A 24,174-nucleotide genomic window follows, 5' to 3' on the forward strand; every position below is an offset into this window, starting at 1 on the left:
AGCTCATGCAAAGTCATGGTGGTATGCCTCGGGTGGTGTGCCGCCCAGGCCTGCCCTGCTTCTGCTAGCTGCACCAGGAGGAAATGTCCTTTATGGAACTCTGGGGAGGCCAAAATGGAGCACCTCATGGCAAATAACCCCCAAGCATGGTAACTGGTGCAGATGGCAGCCCCTGAGGGAGAGGGGTGGCTCCTGGAGGGGGGGTGAGGCACATGGGGGTGCAAGTTACTCTTCAAAGCTCCACCCTTCCCTTTAAAGAAGGCACTTCCCCCTGGGAATGCAGCGTGTGATTCAGTGTCTCAGAAGTGGTTAGCCCAGGATCCCACACGTGTGCTACGACCGTTTGTTCAAAAGAGGAAGAGAGTCAGGACTGAGCTCCAGGTAGTGGCTCCCTCTGGGACGTGTCTGTAATGCTTCCAGTTCTCCAGGACGGGGGTCATGAGTGTTCACTCTAATGAGTTTCATAGCTTACAGTCTTTTATACATAGAATGAAATAGAATGTAATAAAAGTTTTAATTGTACTTATGCCCAGGTTTACAGGGTTGTTCTGAAGCCGCTTTGGCTGACAGGCCTCTATGTGATTAGCTGAGTCGCCAAGTGATTGTCCTCACAAGGACCCCTGTCCTCGGGGGCAGCGTGGGATCTGGACTCTTGTCCCAGCTCCACTAGGTCCATAGAAGATTCCAGACATTTCCAGAACAAGACCGGGTGTAGCTAGGAAGGTAGGGGATGAATGCCCAGCCAATTTCCTTCCCCTCTCTGGGTCTCAATGTCCCTTCTGTGCAGTGAGGGACTACGGGTGGCCTGTGTCCTGGATTTGAACCCGGACTCTGCAGACACAGCACATAGTTACATGCAGCAGCACTTGCCTACCTGTAAAGTGGGATCCCACAGAGCTGCTCGGGGTGGGGGGGGCTGGAGGACACGAGGCTTTTTAAGACACAGTTCCTGGCACACAGTGAATCCTCCATAAGTAGTGTTTAAAGAAAAACAGCAAAACTCACCGGAACAAATCTAAACCCCCAATGCAAACAGGGTGAGATCGGAGGCCAGGAGAGCTAGGCTCCGGGTCTGGACCCACCACCCACTGGCCTGAAGCTCTTGGAGTCCTTCCATCCCCGGGCCTCACTCTGCTCCTATGTAAAATGGGAACCACAGAGCCCCTTGGGGAGGAGAGGGGATGAGAATGTTCCTGCAAAGGGGCGTGTGCTGTAAAGGCCAGGGTCAATAACCGGAGCTCTAATCCCCAAGACCCCTCCCCGGGAGAGAGAAATCCCAACCTGCTGCCTGGGGGGCTATGCCTGGGGGCCTCACCCAGGACAGCCCTAATCTCAGGGCAGGCCCAGCGCCTGCTCCTGCTCAGAGTTAGGGGCCTGGGCTGGATCAAAGGCAGAAAGAATTAGCATCACAGAGAGCCCAAGGGGGAGGGGAGACCAGGATTAATTTATCTCCTCTTCCTGCTGCTCCTTCTGCAGCCTCTGGGGGTGGGGGAAGGGTAGCCGTCCACCCCCAAACCCCTACCACACCGCGCCCCCCCCAGGCCCAGTTCCTATAAAGGGAGGCAGAGCGGGGCAGCGATTCGGGCAAGACCTGTGTGGTACCCACAGTCTGAAGCCAGGGGCTTGAAGGGACAAGAGTGAGGATGCCTGGGCCAGAGGGCCATCCACAGGGGCTGGGGGCCGGGGGGACGCACCGTGAGTTCACAGAGCCCACCGGGTCATTTTGGGGATAGAGGAACGTATGTGCCTGGGTGTGAGTGCAGGTGTGTGTGCACGTGCGCGTGCTCTCGTGTCCGCGGCAGGGTGGGCACGGTGCCTGTACACGTGTGTCTGTGACTCAGTGACAGAGAGACTCCTGTGGGGTCATCTACAAGCATCTGCACGCCCCTGGTGTCCAGTGTGCGGACATACGGGCTCACACGGACACCGAGGAGCTGCTTGTGAACTCTGGAACGAGTAGGAAGGCAAAGTGAAGCCCCCCCCCCCGCCACCACCGCCGCAGGGAAACAGCCAGAAGGTGTGCGGGCTTGCACCTCAGAGGCCCTGCTGCCAGACTCCACGGGCTCCCTGCACCCCTCAGGCTTCACCCCTCCTGCCCTGCAACCTCGGCGGGACCACCTGGCTTGTAACCTGTCCATGCCTGTTTCCTCTCTTGACACCCATTTCAAGTGTGGTTGTGGGGATTAAATTAGTTAGTATAACGGAAGCATTTAATGCGGCCCTTGGCACACAACCGATGCCCTCAGAGGATTCATTAGTACAATTAGTGGTACCTGCAGGGGCACCGTGAGCCCAGAGCGGGCTGGTGGGAGGAGCAGGGTCAGCTCACGGCCCGCTGGGCTCCGTCCTGGCAGGAGCCTAGGAGGGCGGTTGGGTCTAATCCAGCAGAGCTGGGCAGCCTTTGGCAATGCCGGGAAAATGGAGCATGTGGTGTCGGGAGAATCACGGGGCACAACCTGAGCCAACTTGGCAGGCTGGGCGCTCGCTGGCCACGCATACGGAGCTCCTCCCACCCACCCCCTTCCGGCTCCCATGTCTCCCACTATCTGCCCCAGGAGTGTCGGGCACGGCCCCACCGCCAGCCCCCTTTCCTCCCTCGACAGGCTCCCGAGGTCCACTCTTTGTGCCCATTCTGCAGATGGGGAAGCTGAGGAACATAGAGATATAACCAGGAGGCAGAGCTGGATTCAGGAGCCAGGGACTTTGAGGGTTCAGAGTAGCTTATAAAGAAGCAAAACGCCAAGTGGCCCCAGGGGCAGCCCAACTGACCCTCGGCCCTTCAGGGTCTGTACTGGCTCTCAGAGCCCCCGGAACAGTTCCCTCAGCTTTTTATGACTCACAGACTGGACGATTAACCACCCTCTTCCCCATATTCACCTCATCTGCTCTACGGCCCGCCCTGGGACACAGGGGAAGGTCTAGACGGACACCTGAGTGAATCTCTAATACACCCCTTCCTCCCCTGCACTCCCCGCTGTTCTGGGTGTCCCTCCACACCCACATCTTCATCTGTCAAGGCCAACTGCAAATGCCACTTCTTCCAGGAAGCCTTCTCTGATTGCCCAGCCTCTCAGACCCCTGCCCCCAGGGACCTAGAGACATTCCTCTCTTCGGCACTAACCTCTTGACCCGTAGGACGTCCTAGAGGACAGACCGGCAGCTTCTCTGTCCACCGCGACCCCACAGGACAGGACAAGAATGTCAGCAGGCCAGGGCGCCCCGTGGACACCCACGGCCCCCCACCCAACCTGGCTCCATAAGCCCCTCCAAGGCCTCCCACTGTGGCCATTTAACCACAGCGTTCACAGGTAAGGCCCTGGAGCGGATTTTCCTAGATTCAGATCTCAGCTCTCCCACTTGCTGTGTGCACTGGGGCTCGTTACCGAACCTTTCTGCGCTTCAGGTTGCACATCTATGAACGGGAGGAGCCGTTCCGACGCCACGGGGCTGTTGTGAGAATGAAGTGTGTTAACACGTGTGAGTTCGTAGAACAATACCCCGCACGTAGCCATTGCCGTACGTGTTCCCCATTGTCGTTAATACATACACCGCTGTTACAACCAGGAGGACACGGAGCAGCACCAGACACGACCTCTGTCCCCCAGAGGATGGGAGTCCAGACAGGAACAGGAAGGGGGGATTTACGTTTCTAATCTCATTTAATGGCCCGACCACCTTGGGAAGTAGTTACGACCAGCCCCACTTTTCAGACGGGGAGGCTGAGGCCACAGGAGCGGGGTAGGAGGGGCTCGCGCCCCGTGAGTGGCAAGGCTGGGATTCGGGGCCAGGTCTCGGGGCTCCAAAGTCCACGCTCTTTCAGCGAGCCCGCTGCCTCTCAGTCTGGCGGGGAGATAAGCCGAGTACACAGATAGCTGTAATCCAAGGTAGGAAGTGATAAGTGGCAAACAGGGCCCGAGAAGGGCTGTGGGGGGGCGGGCGCCTGCCTGCCTCGGGAGGGGAAGGGGCGGAGGGCAGGGCAGCCTCGAGAGCCGGTGACATCTGAGCACAGCCTCCGAGGGCCACCCTTCCCGTTGGAGGGGCCGGCGTGAGCAGAGACGGGGTCACCGGGTCTACAGCACCCAGCACGTGCCCGATGTGTCACGGAGGCCCAGTGACTGTTTGTGAAAGGGAGGGAGGAAGGAGAGGCAGAGAGGGAGGGTGCGTACACCCTGACCCCGCTTGGCCCAGGAACTTCCCCTCTCCTGGGGAGACAGAAGTCAACTCCTCTTCTCTGAAGGGCTTCACGGGGCCCGGGGTTCCCCTTGTCCTGTGATGCCCCAAGGACCTTCAGGCTGGAGCCCCTGATAATGAGATGTTTTGCTCCCTGGCAGGAAGAGCTTCCCTGCACATGAAGGTGCACAGGCCTTCCTGCGGGGCAGGGCTGCCTCACGAGAGCCTGCGGCTAGATTTTCAGCAACTCCGTGGGCCGGTCGAGGTTAAGTCAGCAGCTGGAAATCGGCCACGGTGGGAGTATTGACACCACGGAAATCGGCAGACGCCACCAAGCGGGTTTCCCCACGCTGGAGAGCCAGGTGTTAAACACGTATCCGCACACCACCGAGCCGTGTCTGCCCTGTAAGGGATCGAGCTCCCCGTTGCCAGAAGGATGCAAGCAGAAGAATGAGGCCTAGGGGGTTCTCGCTGCGATGACCTCAGAAGCCCCTTTCTGGCTCTGAGAGCCTATGAGAAGTCAGGTTTGAGAAAAAATTAATCAGAGTAATTATTCACACTAGGAAATCATTAACCACTTGACTCCGAGGCTGGGAGTGGGGCAGGGACCCGAGGACATGCTTAAGGTGCCACATGTTTGCAGATTTCACAGGCAGAGAGCCTTGTCCGACATCGCGCGGGTGGTTGGGGGCAACACTGGGACCAGCATCCGGGTCTCCATATGCGACGGGGACACCTTCCTGCACGGTTTGCTTGCTGTCTCTCCTCTCACAGAACACAAGCTGTCCTCTGTGTCTGTTCACTGTCGGGTCCCTGAGTGCCTAGTTTTGTGCCAGGCACATTGCAGGGATTCAGTGTTTGTCAGACGAATCAGTGCGTCTGGGATCCTGTCTTGTGGTGGCATTTGAAGAGCCATCCTCTGAGACCATTACCACTCAGGTCCCCACTCTGCCTTAGTGACATGGAAGCAGAAGCCTGGGGTTCAAATACCAACCCTGCCCCTTCCTGCGTGACTTTGGCCAAACCACTGGGCCTCTTGAACCCTCAGTTTATTTTTCTACGAAGCGGGTTGTGGCATCTCCACCTGCCTCTTGAGGCTGCTGTGGGATTCAGGTGGGACCTAAAGCGCTCTTTACGAACTCTAACGGGTTGTACCCGCAGGAGGAGGGAAGGGGATGCTTAAGAAGCTGGCTTTGACGGCCCCCAGGGGACACAGGATAGTGGCCAGGCTGCCGCTCTCTTTGGGCAGATGCTTGGGGTAATCTGGGTCAGACCAGCTCTTTGGAGGGCAGAGGTGGGGGATGTTGCAAAACGGAAGCCCGGGGTCCTAGGGGGGCAGCGAGGGGAGGCTGAAATGAAGACAGCCAGGGAGAGTCTGGGGAAATCCTCTTCCTCCAAAGACCAAGTCTCTTGGAGCAGAGGCAGCAGGCAAACCAGGAACTTGAAAAAGCATTTTTGTGCCTGCAGAGCTGTTTGTTGCCACCGGCACCCTACCCCACCCCTCCCAACCCCCAAACCTTCACTACCGCAAATTGCCTTAACGGGTGAGCTTGGACTGGCACTTGCCAAGTCAGGCCGGGGTGGGATGGAAAATCCTGGTATATTCTGAAATCAAACTAAGGTTCCCAAAGATTCCACGCAGAATGAATTCCTGCCACTCTCCTAGACAGGCATCCGAAGGCCCCCCCTCCCTTGGTAGAGCAGTGGGGGCAGGGAGGGGGTCCAGCTCACTCCGGGTTGTGGATGGATGAGGGAGGAAAGCAGGGGGTGGCGGGGCTCCACGGCCCTCCCAAGTGGCATCTTATATTTGCAAAGAGGGTGAAGGCAGCGGGAGACTCAGAGCCGGGGCCAGGGAGGCAGGTGGAGAGGGTGCCCATGGAGGGGACGAAACGTCAGCCTGGGCCCCCGGGGGAAAGCAAAATAGAAAAGGCCCTGTGTCAGCAGCCAGGCCCCTGGCGGCCCGGCTCTCGGCTCCATTCTGTTCGGCGGGATTCTAGTTGGCACCAGCTGCAGTCAGGAACAATGCCTGGATTTCTTTCTTTCTTCTTCTTTTAAAAAAAATTTTTTAATAGAGGGGAGAGAAGAACTGGAACCACTCATTGAACAGCTCAGCATCATGGAGGCATCTGGGACCGCGTGTCCTTGAAAACCAGCACAGACTCAGGGACCCCACAGCTGGCTGCAAGGTGCAAGGAGGCACATCACACTGGGAAGCCAGGGTCCCACCCCGCTGCTGCCTCACACTTGCTGCGTGACTTGGGCAGGTCCAGGCCCAAGTCTGGTCTGTTTCCCCCGCAGAGCCTGCCTTCCCAGTCCCCACTCCCTGCCAACTCTCCTCCATCCCCCACACTTTTAGAGGGGTATTTGATGGGGGCAGTTCTTTCTGATAGTCATAGGTGCTCCTGGGGGGCTGGGTCCGGCTCATCCCTGCATGCCCCGTGCACCTCCCACTGCACTTGACCGCCTGTCAGTCACGCAGGCACCATGCTGGGTGACGGGATAGAGCAGTGGGCCATCCTCAGGCCTGCAGTCTCAGCCAGGCACTGTGTGTGTAGGGGAGGGAGGAGGGGACCAGTGCACGTCAAAATAATTGCCCTGCCTAGTGAGGTGTCACGCTGGGCCGATGAAACCCCCTGTGCCTCGGTTTCCTCATCTGTAAAAATGCAAAAGTTACTACCACGAATAAAAAAAAAAAATCAGCTCCTGTGAAGATGAAAGGAGTTTGCGTGCATGAGATCCTCCGTGGCTGGCACACAGTAAGAGCTTAATAGGTAATTGTTACGATGGTAATGACCATGCTGGAGGCAAGGGCGGCACCACGTGGGGCTGAGACCAGGTTAGAGTTATCAATCAGGGCAGGTCTCTGAGCACGTGGCCCTACGTGTGGCCTTGAAGGCTGGCAGGGGTATGTCCCAGGAGGCAGGAAGAGCATGATGAGGTAAGAGTATGTACATAAGGCTGGTAATTCCAGAAGCCACCCAGCGTGGCTACACGCACAGGTCAGGGCAAGGGGGGTATGAGCCTTGAGGCTGGCAGACTGCTGTCCCCGTGAGGAGGGGAGATGTCGAGGCTCTGAGATCTTCCTCCTGCCCCCAACAGTGCCAGAGAGGAGGGACTCTTCTCTCAGGGTGGAGGAGCTGTCAGGATAGAGAGAGGAGGCTTGATCCCCCTCGGGTTGCTTGTTCCAGACCCCCTAGCCGGCCTGGACCTCCTAGCTCCCAGATGGCTCTGGGTCAGGACACCTGGTTCTTGTTCCAGCTCTGACACTTCCCAGCTCTGTGGCCATGGGGAAGCCATCCCCTCCTTTCGGGGCTCAGTTTCATCCCTGGGAGAAGGCCATTCATTGCAAGGCTCAGAGGATGAGCATACCTTGTGAAGCAAGGTGTTAAGGTCCTTACCTACTCACAGCCCTAGATGGTCCCCTCTGAATACATGTTTTCCTTTCCCTATGCAGCCAAAGGAGACCCTCTGAGGGTGCTTCCCAAAGCAGCACCCCCCCACCCCTGCCAAACCCAAAAGTGCCCTGTAGCTTAGTCAGAGGCAGAAGTACCACTGGATATCCCATGTCCCATACTCTATTTGACAGATGGGGAAATAGGAGCACAGAGAAAGTCTGCGATGTGCTCAAGACACACACAGCGAGTCGGGCAGGCAGCGGTGGACTGGGAGCAAAGGTGTCCCAATTCCTGAAGCAGTTGACTCTTTCAGGCCTCCCAGGAGAACAAGGGGGTGGTGGCTGAGCTGGGTCTGGAACCATGAGGCAGAGATCCATGATGGGAACTAAGGCAGCACTCCTGGTGGAAAAGTCATAAGAGCCAAGGCCAGGAGGCTGGGCAGGCAGGGCCTCGGAGAATGGACTGGAACACAGGCAGGAGGCAGCCCAGGGGCGCTGGATATATTCAGGGGCACATCTACTCTCTGCTGGGCCCAACCACCCATCTCTAGAAACACAGTTGCCTCAGAGCTGGGCAGGGACCAAATGGCTCCTGGATCCACCAAGGTGTGAAGACTAAATTTAACTCCCCGTTACCCCACTACCATGGAGGGGACCCCGTCATTCCCTGGCAGGTGACTGAGTCTTTCCTCCATCCACCCCAGAAGGCTCAGAAAGTCACTCTGTCTGCACCATAGCCTGGGGATGAAGGAAGCCAAGTCCCCATTCTCAACCCTGAGGTCCAGCCCCAGCCACTGAATAACTGTGGGACCTGAAGCAGGTCACTTCACCTCTCTGAGCCTTTGTCCTTGGTGGGGAATTACACTTTCTGGCTTGTGGAGAGGACGGGATGAGAAATATCTGGCAAACAGGAAGCACTCAACAGTGTACACTCCTCCTGCCCTTTTAGTCCTCGGGCTCCCTTTTGGGGAGTGAAGGGGTGAATTGTGGAGACAGAGAAGGCCGTCCTGGAGAGATAGGAATTCACCCTCACGTGTGCCAGTGCCCTACTCCCCCAGCCCCCTGAGGGTCCCTGGCCCAGGCAGCCCTAGTCACTGCAGCCTATACAGGTCCTCTGCTCCTCCCAAGACCTAAAACTTCTTACCACTGCCTTCCTCCTGGCTTCCTGGACCTCCTGGCTCCCCACTCCCCAGGCCTAGGCCTAAGCAATGGCTTTCTTCCCCGCTGATGGTTCCTGGAAAACAAGGCAATGAATAAAATGTAAGTCTACTCTGAAGGTGGGTGTAGGCAGGACCCCTACACCCACCCATGTTGGCACCCATAGGCCAGCCCTATGCCCTCTGTAACTTCCTGATGGGCACCAAGCTGCTCCTGGAGCCATGTGATTTCTGGGTCTGGTGTTGGCTGAATGGGATCTGTCTTCCAGTTGTCCGTGGCTGGGAAGTGAAAGCACCTTCCCCTCCACATCACCCACAGATCTCTAGGCCCACAGACGCCAGGGCCAGGAGGACTCATAATCCCCAGAGACACCTGGCCACTGCCATGAGACCTCACCGTTGGTTTACAGAAGCCCAGAGAGGGCTAGCGACTTTCCTAGGACCAACCACCCAGAGAGTCTACGGATGACGACGCAGAACTGGGCTAAGAGGTCAACGGGAAATTTTGTTAAAGAGAGCCTGTTTGAATCCTGGTTGATCACGTGATTCAAAGTGCAATTTTCTCAGACGTGGAGATCGTAATAGAGCACCTAACTCAAGGCAGTGTGAGAATTCAACGAACCGATGCTGAGAGGCCCTCACCACAGTACCCAGCACACAGTAGGTAGTAAGTAAGTCGTAGCTTCTTCCAAGACCCCACAGGGATCCAGCCTGCCTTATTTCCCTGAAAAATGAATAGAGGCAGCAAGGGCCTGAGTCCCAAGGCCTGGAGCCCAGGATCCCCAGGAGGCCTGGGCAGACTGGGGGCCCAGGTGAGGTTTCTCAGACTTGCTGCCATCAAGTGTCATGCTTGCCCAGCTAGGAAGAGCTGAAATTACCCTTGGCCTGCTTTGTGTGTTGGGCTTGGCTCCCCTGCCCTCTGCAGTAGCACGCTAGCTCTCAGCTGTAAAGGGAATGGCAGGGTGGGGAGGTGGGTGTCTTCTGGACAGGAGCTTCTGAACATGAGTGATCACTCCCAAGGCTGCCTCCATTCCCTGTTTCCTGGAGGTAGTGAGCCCACATCACTCACTGAGGAATTTGGACAGGGATGTAGAGAGGACAGCATCCTGACCCATCCTGATCCATCTAGTTCTTGGCTGAGGCTGGATCCTTGCCCTCCAGGCTCTTAAACCCAGAAACTCTGTCCTGAGGGTCTAGACCCGGGGTGTGTGGCAGGGTAGTTTTCCGGCTGCTGCGATGCTATAGATTTCCCAGGGGGAGCAGCTGTGGCTCCAGCCACCACTCAGCGAGCTGGATTACACCTTCCAGCCCCGGGTCAGGCCTTCAGGGGTTTCTCAGGCTACCCCCCCCTGTCCTGACTTATGAACCTGGGCCGCGCAGAGGCGGAGGGGGAGGGGTTCAGGAATGTACTCCCACAGGAATGTCCTGGGACCATGCTTCCCTGGTGTCCTGAGAGGTCTGGAAGGCTCTCATACCATCCGCCTTCCCCAGGGGTGCTCAGCTGCCACCCCTGCAGGAACAGCAGCTTGATAACAGCCCATGTGACAGGTCAAAAGACCCAGGCCCCCCCGGAGAGGAGTGCCTTCCCTTGCAGCTAATGGCATAGGGCGGCTGAATTCCCCCTGGGGATTTTCCAGCAGGTTCCCCGGCGTCCCCTCGCGCGCCCCTGTGGACCTGAGCTGCAGTCCTCTGGGCCCTCAGGAATCCAAGCCGAGTTCGCGCGCGGGCGGCCAGACTAGCGAAGCCTTGAGAATGAATTCAAGGCTGGCAAATTCATTTTGCCTCCTTCCCCTCGGCGGTGGCAGGAGTGATCCAGCCGGCCCTGAAGGAGTTCAAGCCGAGGTCAGAGATGCCCACTGAAGGATGTTTTGAAATAGGGCGGGGGGAGGGTACCCGGGCCCGCTCCTCGCGCTGGCCCGGGGTCGGCGCTGGTCGCTGCCCCGGGGGCCTGGACGATCCTCGGGTCTGCGTGGCACGTCCGCGCTCCCAAGCGGGCCTCGTCAACCAGGCAACGGCCCCAGCCGGTCCCGGACGCCTTCCGCTCGTCCCAGTCCCCGGGGAAGACCCCCGCCCGGGCTGCCTCCGGGCGCCCGCCCCCGGCGGTGTCATTGTTCTCTGACGTCACGCGGCGGCCCCGCCCCTCGCCCCTCGCCGGCCCCCCCGCCCCTCCGCCCCCTCCGCCCCCTCCGCCCCGGCCCTCCCCACCTCCGGCTCCTGGCGCCCGAGACCCTCGCAGCCGGCGGAGCCCGGGCCTTGCAGGGCTCCCCCCGCCGCCCGGCCCGGGCTGCGCCCCCTTGCGCTCTCCCCAACTTGCCTTTGTTATTCCAGCTCCCTTCCTCGCCTCGCCTCCGACACCGCGGCGGACCGCAAAACCCGGAGCGCGGAGCCGCGCCCACACCTGGAGTCCGCGGCGGGCGCCGGGCCGAAGCCTCCCCCGCCTGTGCGGGGAGGAGAGCGCCGCGTGCGCGCGAGTGTGTGTGTCCAGCCCGTGCTGCGCGGGCGCCCGTCACGGTCTGGGACCGAGGGTGCCGCAAATCCCGGCCGGGGGGCGGGGGGGCGGGGAGGATGTGGCTTTGGATGTGTACGTGAGCGCGAGGGTTTAATGCCCAGGGGGATGTTTCGTGTTTCTGGTTTTTTGGTGTGTTTTCTTTGGGGGTGTGTGTGTGTGTATTTGGGGTTGCACATTGATGTGTGTGTGTGTGCAGTTGCGTGTGCGTAAATGTGCTCGCGATGGCCGGGTACGCGGGTATGTTGGTGAGGGAAAGTGTCCGTGTGTGCGTGTTTGTGCGCGCGCGTGTGGAAGCGTGTTTGTAAAACTGAGTGTGGGCGCGGACGTGTGTGCCGTTTGTGTAGGAGTTTCCGTGTGAGTGGCGGTGGACGGGAGCCAGGGTGGGTGCGCACTGAGAGGCTGTCGGGGTGGGCCGGCGAGGGGAACCCCGCGCGTGGGCGCACCCAACCGCGCCTCGTGGGTGCCAGCGCTCTCCGCGGCGCCTGGGGCAGTGCCCAGCCCGGGACTGGGGGGGCCGGGCCTGCGCCCCGGCGCGCCCCCGCCCCGCCCCGCCCCGCCCGCGGGCCTCGGGGAATCCACACGTACGTCCCCGGACCGCACGGGGTGCGGGGTCAGACCGTGCGCACGGGTCCTGCCCAGCTGTCCCGGGTCCGCGCCCCGACGTCCCCCAGCGCCGCCCCCGGGGGCGGTGGTGCTTCCTCTGCGCGCCCCGCCAGTCGGTGCCCGGGCTCTGGGAGCAACCCCGAAGCCTCCTCCAGGGGGAACGCTTGGGCGATCCTCGCTAGCACCTCGCTCACCCGCAAAGCGGGGACCTGACCGCGTTCGCGGCCCCGCGTGCCCTCCAGCCCCGGGCGCGCGAGCCACGGGGTGCCGCGGGGTGCCGGGCGGCTTTTGCCCCCGCCCCAATGTGGTGCCCTCGGAGGCTCAGCATTTCTCTCCTACTCTAAACTTGCAGGAGCGGGGAGGTGGGGGGGGGGGGGCTGGGACAAGTGGAGGAGGGGGGAGAGCAGAGGGAGGTGAGCGACGGGGTGAGGGGTGACGCGCCAAGCCGGGGGGGAAGCTTGGGGAGGGGGCCCGGGACCCGGGAGCGGAGAAGACGGAGCAAAAGAAGGGGCCATGGAAGGCGAGGGAGAGGAGGAGGCGGACAGGAAAGAGGGAGAGTGAACGGCGAGAGCGCTGGGAGAGCGCGAGCCGAGCGGAGCCGAGCGGCGGCGGCGGCGGCGGCGGCGGCGGCGGCGGCGGCTGCGCTCCGTTCCGCCTGTGGTTCCGCGCCTGCTTTTGCGGGCGGCCGGCGGCGCGGGGCCCTTTGGAAATAGAATAGCCAATGTAATCTGACACTTCAACTTGCTCGGCTCCGGGCGAGTTGATTCACTTACTCACCCCCTAACGCCGAGTTCCTTTTCACTGTCTGTGGACATTAAAAAAGCGAGCGGCGGCGGGCGCCCGGGAGAGCAGGCGGCCGGGCGGCGGGCGGGCGAGCAGCGGCCCGGCGGCGGAGCGGGCGAGCAGCGCCGGCGCAGCGCGGTGACCCCAGCCCCGGGCGGCGCGGAGCAGCAGCCGGAGCCGAGCCGTTCCCGGCGCCCTCGCCGCGCTCCTGCCGGCCCCAGCCGGGCCTGCCCGGTGAGCGGCCGCGGCGGCGGCGGCGGCGGCAGCGGCGGCGGCAGCGGCGCGTCCTCCAGCGGCGGCAGCGGCGCTCGCAGCGCCCGGTAAGTTTGGGGACAGACCCGGGCGCCCGCTGGCCCCGGGCCCTGCTCTGGCTCCCTGGAGGGGGGCACGCGAGCGCGGGGCGCGGGGCGCTGGAGGCTTCTCCCTTCCAGGGTCCGCCGGGGCCGGGCTCCGCTGCGCTCCCCTCGGCGGCCCGGGGCCGAGGCCCAGGCGCCCGGCGAGCGCCCGGCTGCGCGGAGCCGGCTGGGGCTGCGCGCGGGGGCCGAGGCTCGGGGGCTGTGCGGGGCGTGAGTGCGCCTGTGCGCGCGCGGACCCCGCGGCCGCCTCCCGCCCGGTGCGCCTGCAGCCCCGCTTGCGTGCGGCCGGGCCGGGAGGGGAGCGCCCGGGCGGGACCACCCCGGTCGCCCTCGCCTCCCTTCGGGGGGGACGCGAAGTTGTGCGCCTGTGTGTACGGGAACCGCCGGGGACGGCGCTGGATCTCGGGGCGGCGAGGGGCGGCGGTGCTAAGTTGTGCCACCTGAATTTCCAGGGAAGGCGCACACTTTTGTAGATGGGAGGTGGAGGCGCGGTTAAGTTGTTTGTGTGTGAATTGCCCGGGGAGACGCGGCGCACGGTGCCGGCGGGGGACGCCGAGGGGTGTGTGTGTGCGCGCGTGTGTGTGCGCGCGTGTGCGTGTGCGTGTGCGCGGGGGCCTCCCGCAGGTCTGGAGAAGCCCGAGGGGCGTGCAGGCCGTCGGCTGGACGGGGCTGCCCCGGCCCGGAGGGGGGCCCGGAGGGGAGCCCGGAGGGGAGCCCGGAGGGGAGATGTGCGCGCGCGCGCCTTGCAAATACGAAAGTAATTTCTCCGTGTTCTTTCTTCCCCTCGGTCTCCGGCGGCGGCGGCGGCGGCGGCGGCGGCGGCGGCCCCGGGGGAGCGGGAGGCCGGCCGGGGCGGAGGTTGGGGGCCGGGCCGGGGCCGCAGCCGGGGTGGGGGGCGGGCTCCGCAGGCTCGGTTCACATTCCTGGCGTCTGGGCAGGGGAGAAGGCAGTGGGGCGCGCGGCCCCGGCGTCTGGGCGCGGGCAGCGGGCGCGCGTCGCCCCCTCGCCGGGGACATCTGTCCAGGAAGCCGGGCGGGCGGGGAGAGGGCGCGGTGCGGAGGGCAGGCTCCCCGCCCCGGAGCAGCGGGGGCGCGGGCGAGGGGCGGCCGCCTTCCCGGCCATTGTGCGCCAGCAGATTTTCACGGGAGACTGCCCCGGAGCCGCCGGAGAAGGCCGGGAGTCGGCCTCGGCCCCGGGTTTAAAAGACACTCCAGGAATGTAAACAACCCGGGCAGGAGGGCGGGCTGGCGGGAGCGCGCCGGGGCAGCCGGCCCGGGCCCCCCACCCCTCCCCGGGGGGCCGCCCAGCCCGCACCCCTCTACCTGCCGCAAACTTTTTCCTCCTCCTCTGCCTTCCCTTCCCACCTCGCCCCTCCAGCGGGGCGCGGAGCGAGGGCCTCCCCCCGCCCCCCCCCTCCCGCCCAGGCTGGGGCGCCGAGCGATTGGCACCCGCGGGCGCCCGACCCCGGGGCGCGGCCCTGCTCGGGTGTCCCGGTCCCGGCTGCTCCTGCGCTGCTCCTGCTCGGGAGCCCCGAGCTTCCTTGGGCCGTGCCCGAGTCACCGGGGCTCGAGAGCTGCCTGCCCGCCTCCCTCCCTCCCTCCCTCCCTCCCTCCCTCCCTCCCTCCCTCCCTCCCGAGGCTCCTAACCCACTCTCCCCCTTCTCCTCTCCCCTGACTGCTTTTCCAATGCCTTGACATGAGGGAGGAAGATTTAACTTGGCAGCCCAAACAAATGTTCTCTCAGAGGTCCTCCAAGACGCTGGCGGCCGGGCTGGCAGGGTGAGGGCACCGCGCGGCCAGTCTTCGCCTCCGCCGGGCTCTGGCCTGGCCATCGGGAGCCCCCCGGGGGGGACAGCCCCGGGCAGGGGAGAGGACAGGCCAGCAGCCCTGCGGATTTCACAGGGCAGCGCCGAGCCGCCCGTGGAAGCCCCTGGCTCAGCGCTGGGCAGCAGCCGCGGGGAGCTGCCTGCCGGTGCCAAGGGTTTTCTGGAGGATTTTCTTGAGCAACAGTTTGTCTCCCTGCTGCAACCTGGGAACGCGGCCTGGTAGACCAGAGGGTTAAGCAGCGCTGTCTCCTCCTCTCCTGTGGGTGTGAGGACAGGCTGGTTACACAGGGCAGGGCAGGAGGCCAGAGGCTGTTCCCAGAGGTGCCTGCGTTTGGTTATTATTGTTTTTTTTGAAGGTAGAGATAAAGGGGCAGGCGCTGTGGTTGCAGAACGGGCAGCTTGGCTGGCGTTGAATTCGGACTTGACTTCGCTGGCGTTGGTACGGTTCCGGGAGTTTAAAAGTTGTTGGTAAGCCAGCAGGGAAGTTTAGAACAGGGGGCAAGCCCCTAGCTCTCCCTGTCCTGGCTGCTTTTTGAGGAGATCCAGAGCAGGAGTTGGGGGGGGGGGATGTTGGGGGCTGGGGGGGGTTTCCTGGCCCCTTACTTCCCCTCTGCCTGGCCCTGGTGGTGTGGTTTGTGACTGCCCCAAGCCTCGCGCTGACCTTTCTCTCATCAAGTTGAGGATGTTGAAACACCAGCATCAAACAAAAGACACATTGAAAGCCCGTATCTGCCACTGAGCACGTGTGACTTTAGGGCCAAGGGAATGCATCTGGAGGGAGATGGTGTTTTCTTCTAAGTTTTATGATTTCGGTTGGGTTTTGTTTTTCCCAAAAGGACAGAAGCATCTCCTTGTCCCAAGTCACGAGGTTATGAAATGCTGTTTTTCACATGTAAATCTCAAAACTTCAGACTTCTGAGAGTTGGTGGCAGGGGCTGGAGCTGGGGCAGCAGGGCCGGTGGGCGGGTGTGTGTGGGGGTGATGGCACAGAAGTAGGGAGTTTTCAAGAGTTTTAAATGGTTTTTGGATTGGGGTTTTAAGGCATTCGGGGTATGGCTCACAGAGAAGAGTTGGGAATGAGACATTGCCGGACTTCTGGGAAACTTTGATAACTGGCCCTGTCTTTGCAAGGAAGGATTTCTGGCTTCTTGGTGGGGACACTATGTCCCTTTTTTCCTCCTAAGGAAAGAAGGGAGGAGGATCCTGGTTCCTTTCATGGCCAGGAGCAAAGTGAAGAAAGGTCCAGAGACTGTGGGGTTTGGCCACAGAACTGCAGGTTCCTGGTCTCACACGCACACCCCTCACAACAGTAACACAAACACTGTCTCCGCACCTGGCCCCCAGCGATGTGCCCCCACAAGGGACAGGTGCCCATGGGGCGACTCATCCTGGAAAATTGCAGAGGGAAGGCTCCCCCTGAGAAGAGCTGCACTTCACTTCCCCCCTCCCCATTGACAGAGATGGGGGGTAGATAAGGAAGGAAGGCACTTTGAGGCCTCCCGTGTCCTGAGAGTCGTGTCACAAGAGTACCCGTGTGTGAAGCCGCGGATACGGAGTTCTCTGGCCTTGGCTGGCGTCCAACCAGCAGCCATGACCCTCGCCTCAGGGTGAGGCATCGCTGTAAGAAATTTGGGCCCCAACAAGTTAATTTCCGGAAGCTTCTCTGGGCACTCTGTCACGGAACCAGGAAGCAGGGCCTGCCAGGTTGTGACTGGGTCCCATACGTTTTCATTCATAACTTTGCTCCCAAGGGCTTTTGCCGGGCTCCTATCACCGCCTCATCTTTATGAGGTTCCTTGGGTTTTGTGTGGACAACAAAGGCCGGGCTGCTGTACCCCGCTGCAGCCGGGCCTGCGACTGCTCTGACCTCTCAGCAGGACACAGTGGCCTCTGTCCACGCCCCCGAGGGGGAAGCTCTTTGTCCCTAGAGCCCCTGACCAAGGGGGGGTGGAGTTGCGGGGTGGAGGCCCAGCTTGCCTGGGCCGTAAGCTCTAGGGGCGATTCTGAGGTTGGGCCTTGCCCTCAGGGAGATTGTAGAGAGGCTGAGAGAATCAGTTCCACGCACAGCCTCCTGGAAAAGACTCCAGAGAACCCTTTGTGATCCTTGGGTCTTCCCACTGCCTGAGGAGATGAGCGGGGAGAGGTGTCAAGAGGCTGGCTCCTTCAGGCCAGTGGCTTCACCCTGTGGGGACTCAGTCTCCTAATCTGTAAAATGGGTCCAGAGGCAGAACCGCTCTGATCCCCCTTGGCTGCTGTGAGGATGAAGCAGATGTGAGTAGCAGAGCTGTACACTCCACTGTTGGCAGGTGTCCTCTGAGGGCCTGGCAGGCTCTGGGTGCAGAATGGAGCACAAAGGTGCTACATTGGAGGCACTAGAAGTGTTTTTCCAGAAGCTGCTTCCCCAAGCCTACTTCCTTGGCGGCTTATTATCCAGTCGTGGCTTGCATGCCCCCTGTGACAGGGTGCTCACCACTCCAAGCAGCTTCTGCCTTCAGTGGACAGCTCTGACTGTTGGTGTGCTCTGTTGCACACCATGCTTTCTGGAAATCATCCCCTCCTGACCCTCACTCTGGGCTTGAGGTGCTGAGGGTCCTCCAGACCACAGACTCATTCTTTCTTAAATGATCACGGCTTCGGGGATCCCTGGGTGGCGCAGCGGTTTGGCGCCTGCCTTTGGCCCAGGGCGCGGTCCTGGATATCCGGGATCGAATCCCACGTCGGGCTCCCGGAGCATGGAGCCTGCTTCTCCCTCTGCCTGTGTCTCTGCTTCTCTCTCTCTCTCTGTGTGCCTATCATAAATAAATAAATAAATAAAAGTTTAAAAAAAAAAAAAAATGATCACGGCTTCAAGACCAGTGCTCAAGTAGACCGTATGAATAGGGGTGGAGGTGGAGTGCGGACTCCCTCCAAATGGCTGCTTTTGACTGTTATTGAGAATGACCCACGGCAGTGAGAAAGGGTCTGCCTGAGGGGCTCCCTGTTATATGTCAGTGTGTGTGCTGGGTTTGCCCCTTGGTACTTTCCCCTCCATGGATTGGGTTTGAGGAGAAGGAAGGAGGTACAAATGTGGGGGTGGGGGTCAGACTGGGGGCCCATCTGCCCACGGAGAGTTCCTAGGAGTCCACAGTGTGAGGATGGTGGCCTGCGAGACACCCAGAAATGTGTAAGACAGTTCCTGTTCCTTAGGAGCTCACAGCCAGTAAGGGCAGGAAGATCAGTCCAAATAAATAATTAACCACTACCAGCTGGCTGCCTGCCACGGGGCGCATGACAGTAATAACCACGGCCCCTCGCCTTTGTGTATGGCACTTGGGGGATTTAGAAGCACTCTCCAAATTTATTGCACTCCAACAACAACAGTGGAAGCTAGCTGCTCTTTGGAATTACCCCCACTTAACAGACAAGAAAACCGAGTTTCAGGGAAGTGAAATGACCTGTAGCCAAGCCAGGACTTGGCCGCAGACCTTAGAGACGCAGCACCACTGCCACCTTCCCAGTCCACCAGGCATGGAGGAACTCCGGTGTGAACCCCACAGAGTGGGGACTCGGGAATGGAGATTCAGGAGGAGGAGAACCACAGAGGGGCCTGCCTGTGACCCCCCACACACACACCCTCCTACCCCATTTGGCAGCACGTGGCCTGTGTCCCCAGCAGCGGGGCTCTTTTCTTTTGCCACAGCGTCCTACAGCCCGAGCTTGCTCTGAGCCCCGTGACTGCTGGGGCACACATGTCTGTGCTTGGGTCTTCAACCCCGTCCCTGGCCCGAGCTCAGGAAGCAGGGATGTTTCCAGGCCCCAGGTCCCTGTGCGGCCCAAGGCTCTTCCCTGGGCTGTGATGGTTTCTATAGATACAGACGTTGACTCAGCCTGCCCCTCCTCTGGCTGAGTCAGTCCTCAGGCTGTGTGGGGTGGCCGCCCTGTGGGCCCTTGGGTTCCTTCTACCCCAGGCTCGGCCCACCGGCTGCCCACATCCCTGCGCCTGGTCCTCCGGAGCCCATCTGAGTGCCGCCCCAAGACAGGGCCGTTGATGGTGGGGTACAGAGCAGGATGCGGCCAGGCAGGCTGAGCTGGCACCTCCCCAGGAAGCCTGGCCCAGCCTGGCGCACCTGCACAGGTAATGACTGTAGCCCGGGAGGGGCCCCGGGTCCCGCCTGTCAGGCCCAGCTGCCGGGGTTACTGCGGGATCATGCTGGGGGAGGCCGGGGTGTCTGAGCTAATTAGATTTCTTAGATTTCAATGCTCCCCTAATCCTGTTAGCCTGGCTGTAATTGTAACCACTTGAAGGTTTCAGCCGTGGCAGGCTGTTGAGGACAGACGGTGTGGGGACTCCGCTCTGCCCCAGCCCCAGCCTTAGACAGCCAGCTGGGCACTGGGGACTCCTTTTCCAGTTCTCCAGGGTGGGGGCCCAAGTGATGGTAGGTTTTGTGCTTTTCTGTGGCGTCTTAGCACTGAGGGCTGTCGGAACAGGCATGGCCCTTAAGGATCATGTGGCTCAAACCGTTCACTCTATAGATGGGGCCCCAGAATTGGGCACAGGGGCAGGGACTGGCCCAGCCCCAGTGCTCAGTAGTGGTGGGGTGCCGGGCGCTTACGGTCTGACTTTGTGATATTTGTCCCTGGAGAGTTCAGGGCAGGTCTGGAATTGTATAGGGCATGTGAACCCTCCAGAGAAGTCTACCCCAAAGATAGGAGGGAGCTAGGGGTGCTTTATTTGTCCCAAAGCCTACTGCTCAGTTGGCATCACCCCTGCCCCTGCCCCATGGATCTGCATGCCTTCACACACATGCTGCCACCCCTGCTGGCCCGGGGCTCAGGCTCGCTCTCCGAGGGCTCTCAGACATGGGGGGCTTTCCTCCTCCTCTGTCCCCGATTCTTGATCTCTTGGAGGGTGCAACTCAATGCACATTATTGCTTTGCCAGAAAATGACAAAGGTATTCTGATGGGGCCCGGGGGAGGGGGGTATTAGAGCACAATCTCTTTGTACTTTCAAAGACTCTTCTCTCCAATTTTTTTTTTTTTTTTGGTGGCTGGTTTAAATGGAACTTGCACCCACTCCCTATCCTTTCTCCTGCCTCTACCCCCATCTGCATTTCCAAAAACTCAGTCATCCACCCACAGGGATTGGTGCTTGCAATTGAGGTGGGGGGGGGGGCAGTGGTGGCTGTGATGCCTCCAGAACCTCTGTGGCCCAGCAGTCACATCCTGTCCTCCGCTTGGCCCTGGGGCAGCAGGGAGAGGTGTTTGAAACCTCCTTCCGCTCTGGAAGCTCCCTGGCACTGTGTTTTGCACCCCTGAGCCCATAGGGTGGAGCCGAGGGGCCTTGGGGCTTACCTAGTCTGACTGTTCCTTTTCTAGCCCAGGAAACCCAGCTATGGAAAGGAAGAAAAAATTGGCTGTATCCAAGGGCAGCAGTGAATTAGTGACACAGCCGGGCCTGGAACCCTGGCTGTCCAGCCCATTAGCTCATTAAACATTTATTGAGCATCTACTGTTGGCGGGGCGCAGCCCCGTTAGCCACGCTTCGGAGCTCATCAGCAAATGCGCTTCCATCTTTCACCGGGAAAGACCAGATGAGTCTGGGGAGCACGGGGTTCACTTTTTGCTCTTGGGGTAAAGGATGGGGCTTTTCGGAAGAACTCCCAGATCCTACACAACTCGGAGGGGATGGGCGTTTGCGCTCCAAGCCCGCAACGTGTTTCTTTAAAGGTCATCGTAGGTTGGTTACATTGCAGATTTGAGGGAAGTAACATCGAAACCCTCTAGGGAGGGTAAAAAGTTTCCCATCTGCCCAGGCCTATTTAGTCCAAGAAGATGAGCGGCTTCCTTTGCCTGTCCCCCACCTCCGCCCAGCCTTCCTAGTGCTGACTTGTGTCCTTTGAGGGCTGACGGCCTGCTGCCTTGTTCCTGCTAACACTTCCTCTGCGGATGGGGAAGCCGGGAAAGAGCCCCCTCACTCCACCCTGGGAGTCACGCGCCTCAGGCACAGGTGAGGGCCCATGAGGGGGAGCCGGCAGGCTTAGGGTGAGGGAGAGAAGATGCCAGGGGCCTGGACCTCACGCCTGTCCACGGGCACTTCCCCAAGCCCCACCCCTGCTCCTGGGTAGACCTTGGCCAAAGCTGGGCAACCTGGCACACGGCCGTGACCAACCAGCTGTGGGACAGGGAGACCTCTGAGAAGGGTCCAGAAACCCTTCCTACCTTTGGTGTTTGAGGGTGAGGAGGGCTTTTCCAGGGTCTCCATCCAACCTTCTCATTTGGCGGTGGAGGAGACCCAAAGCCCAGAGAGGTGGAGGGACCGGCCACAGGTCACCCAGCAAGTTGGCTCCCGGGCACCAGGGCGGCCGCATCGTCTGGCTGGGGAGGGGCGGAACTCTCTATTGCTGTCGTGTTTTGGCGTTCCTGTGTTGTTTACATCTTTAAAATAGCTTCCCAGGGTCTGCCAGAAGCGTCCTACTAGCCTGGTAGTACTTCTTGGGCAACTACTTTGTTTTAGGCTCTTCTTGGACTGCCCGTGTGCGTTTCTCAGCTCCACCCTTTGTGGTATCTGTGACTTCGGGCAGGTTCTGTTGAACTTCTCCAGCTTGGGCCTCCAAGTCCTCAACACAGACTCCTTAATAAATAGCATAAAAGTAACACACTGCCTTCCCCCTAGGCTGCGAAGACGGAGTGGCGCATAGTAAGTGCTCAAGAAACAGGAGCCGCGACCCCCGGGCACAGCTCTCAGTGCTGGGTTTCCTCCAACTTACAGATGAGGAGACTCGGGTCAGATGGATTGCCCAAGGCCGCCTGGTACCTCAGGAGCAACCACAGTTGGGCCTGGGATCCAGACCTCCTGAGCGTGAGCCTCCTGCCATTATCCGCAGCCCCCCCTTTGCAGCAGGAAGGGCTGGCCGGTCACCTCGCAGAGGCCCTCCATGAGGACGCTTAACTGGGTACATTTTAATTCAACCTCCCAGCCAAGTCTGTTCCCCTGGCCAGCGTGCTCCGAGGTGCAGACTGACCTCTGGGTTCCTACCTGGTACCTGCCTCTGGGTTCCTACCTGCAAACTGCTCCTTCCTCCCCTGTAAGGTGAGGCTAGCGGTGATATCAACTCCCTCCTGGGCTCTGGCTCTTCCCAGGTGGAGAACAGGACAGCAGGACGGACCGGGCCTTGTCAACCACAGCAACGGACTGTGGGACCTCAGGCCAGTGGCAGATCCCTCTGGGCCTGAGTTTCTTTATCCGAGAGTCAGGAGGTGAGCCCGCGCCCGGGTTTCCCAGGGTGGGCTGTCGGGAACCCCCGTCCCCAGAAGGAAGGGCAGCAGAGCACAGCCCCCTCTCCTGGGATGCTGCCAGCCCTTTGCCTTACTCAAGCGGTTCCCAAACTCCAGGACCGTGCTCCCGCCTCCCTTTTTAATACAGAAAAGCTGTCGCAGATACCAGTGACAGTCTTGGGAATGCTGGATGGTCCCTTCCAGCTCCGGCATCGATGGCTCAGTCCCCTGGTTGGTCTCCCTGCTGAAGAACCACTTTCCCAGAATCCTCCCCCTGCCCCCAGCCAGCTTTCTTGGCAGTGCCACCTGACCCCTGCCCCTCAAGCCTGCGGTCGTCCATCACTTTCACCTGCCTCCTTTTCTTTTATTGTTACGAGACCACAAATCCGTCTGTGGCTGGACAGTCCTGAAAGCCAGGCCGGCTTGGCAGAGGGGTAGGACGTATGGCTCTTCCCTAGAGATGGGCCCCAAAGGCATACCAGCTGTCAGAGCCAGAAGAGCCCCGTACTCACCCCTGCATGGCGTGCACACCTTTGTAAGCCTGTATTTTTCTGGAGAATTGGTCCGCTGCTTTATTTGGATCCTTAAGTCACTTTGGAGACCTGAAGTGTCCAAAGCATTGTAACAACCGTGGCCTTCGTGGCCTTCGTCCAAGGATCTAAAGTTACCCTGAGCCCTGGGGGGAACAGGACTGCTGTGTTGCCTCTCCCCACTTCCTGCCCGCAGACCCTTCGATTCCAAGTCATTGGGGTCACCACCCTAGCTCTGCAGGTGTCGGTGTTTACAACGCCTGCTTCTGATCCAGAGCTTGATGTACTGGTGAGGAAGTCAAGGCCAAGGGAGGGCCAGGGACCTGACCAAGGGCAGTGACAATAGGCCCCTAGGACACAAGACCTGGTCCGGGGACTGGGGTGGCCCCGAGGGATGGTCTTCCGGGCTGGCTGACCGCACTGCTGAAGCCATTTGGTCCTCACGGTCCCCTGCGAGTGCCTGTGTGACATGTGCCAGGACTTCAGGAGTCCTTGTCCCCAGGAGGCTGGGAGCTAGGGTGAAGGGAGGAAGTTCCCACCCACTGCCTCTTCTAGGAAGGCTGGGCAGGACTGGTTTAGGGCTTACCTCCTCGGGCCCAGGAGCCCGGTTTCCCCCCCTGCTGTCTGCACTGCCTGTTTATCCTGCTCTCTTGGGTTAATGTTTCCTCTTCCAGGGCCATGGGGCTCCCTGGTGCTTACGTACAGAGGAGCACTCTAAACTTTCAGGATGCCTTGCTGGCATGAATTCTTCGTGAGCCCCGCTGCTGTCAGTGGGGAGAGGCAGCCTGGGGCCTGGGCAGGGCTCTGGGCCCACCGTGTGACCGTGGAGGACTCTGCCTCCCTGATTTTCTGGGGTCCCGGGGCATGGGCTGCCGTGAGCCCCTTGGCCTTCACCTCCCCAGCTGATTTGTTCTGCGGTCCTGAGCTCCAGGACCTCTTTAGTGCTTGTGGTCCTGGAAAAAAAAAAAAAGAAAGAGGACGTCTCCAGTGCAATTTCTTGCCTGGTGTTTGGCGACGGAGCCAGGGCTGTGAAAGGAGCTTCCTGGAAGCTGTGGGTTCAGCCCTGAGAGGTCTTCTGCAGGACAGCTTCCTGACCCCTCGGCTTCAGCCTGCGTTGACACCGTGGGATGGACATGTGCTTCAGCTGCAGGGCAGCTCCCTCCAGGCAGAAGGAGCAGAGCTGCTGGGGGGTTGGAGTCCCTGAAGAGTCCCCAGAGTTCTCAGAGCCTCCTACGGGGTGGCTGGCCGCCGTCCTCTAGCCAGCTCCCCGGAGGCAGCTGGGCCGCTGTGATGGCCCCTCTGCCTCCCTCGACACGAGCTCCAGACCCTGCTGTTCCTGGTAGTCTTGGGACCTTTGGTTCTTGAGACAGCAGGGAACTTGGCAGCCCCCTCATCTGATACCTGTTACACAGATGACTTAAGCCCTCTCCGCAGCATTCCCACAGAGCACCTTCTGGGGGGCGGGGGCGGGGCTTGCACGCCTCCAGGACAGGCTGCTCCTTGCCTCTCTGCAGCTCCCTTCTCCTAGGAAGCTCCACCTTGGATGGAGCCCGGAAGGATGCCTCCTTCCAGGACCTGATGCTCCTCTCAGG

The 24,174-nt window shown here is 60.5% G+C and overlaps 1 protein-coding gene and 1 long non-coding RNA gene across 9 annotated transcripts in view; one reads left to right on the forward strand and one right to left on the reverse strand.

Moving 5' to 3' along the window:
- Nucleotides 1-3,640: 3,640 nt before the first annotated feature.
- Nucleotides 3,641-10,604, reverse strand: LOC102155198. 4 transcript variants are annotated; one of them, XR_005358033.1, is made up of 4 exons: nucleotides 10,396-10,604; nucleotides 8,709-8,798; nucleotides 8,395-8,571; nucleotides 3,641-4,680 (listed from the first exon to the last, which is right to left on the reverse strand). It is a non-coding gene; the product is annotated as an uncharacterized LOC102155198 (long non-coding RNA). The 4 variants fall into 4 exon arrangements; XR_005358032.1 differs by lacking the exon at nucleotides 3,641-4,680 and adding an exon at nucleotides 6,362-7,964; XR_005358031.1 differs by lacking the exon at nucleotides 8,395-8,571.
- Nucleotides 10,605-12,888: 2,284 nt separating this feature from the next.
- The window catches only part of ZMIZ1 (zinc finger MIZ-type containing 1), a 231,297-nt gene continuing 220,011 nt past the window's right edge, over nucleotides 12,889-24,174 (forward strand). For 2 of the 5 annotated variants that reach the window (XM_038534462.1, XM_038534460.1), the window contains exon 1: nucleotides 12,895-12,936. The gene's annotated coding sequence lies outside the window, so the exon portion shown is untranslated. Of the gene's footprint in view, nucleotides 12,937-24,174 lie in introns of all 5 variants that reach the window. The other 3 variants (XM_038534458.1, XM_038534464.1, XM_038534461.1) reach the window with 3 other exon arrangements.

This window comes from Canis lupus, chromosome 4, assembly GCF_011100685.1.
Source record: "Canis lupus familiaris isolate Mischka breed German Shepherd chromosome 4, alternate assembly UU_Cfam_GSD_1.0, whole genome shotgun sequence".
Lineage (NCBI taxonomy): Eukaryota > Metazoa > Chordata > Mammalia > Carnivora > Canidae > Canis > Canis lupus.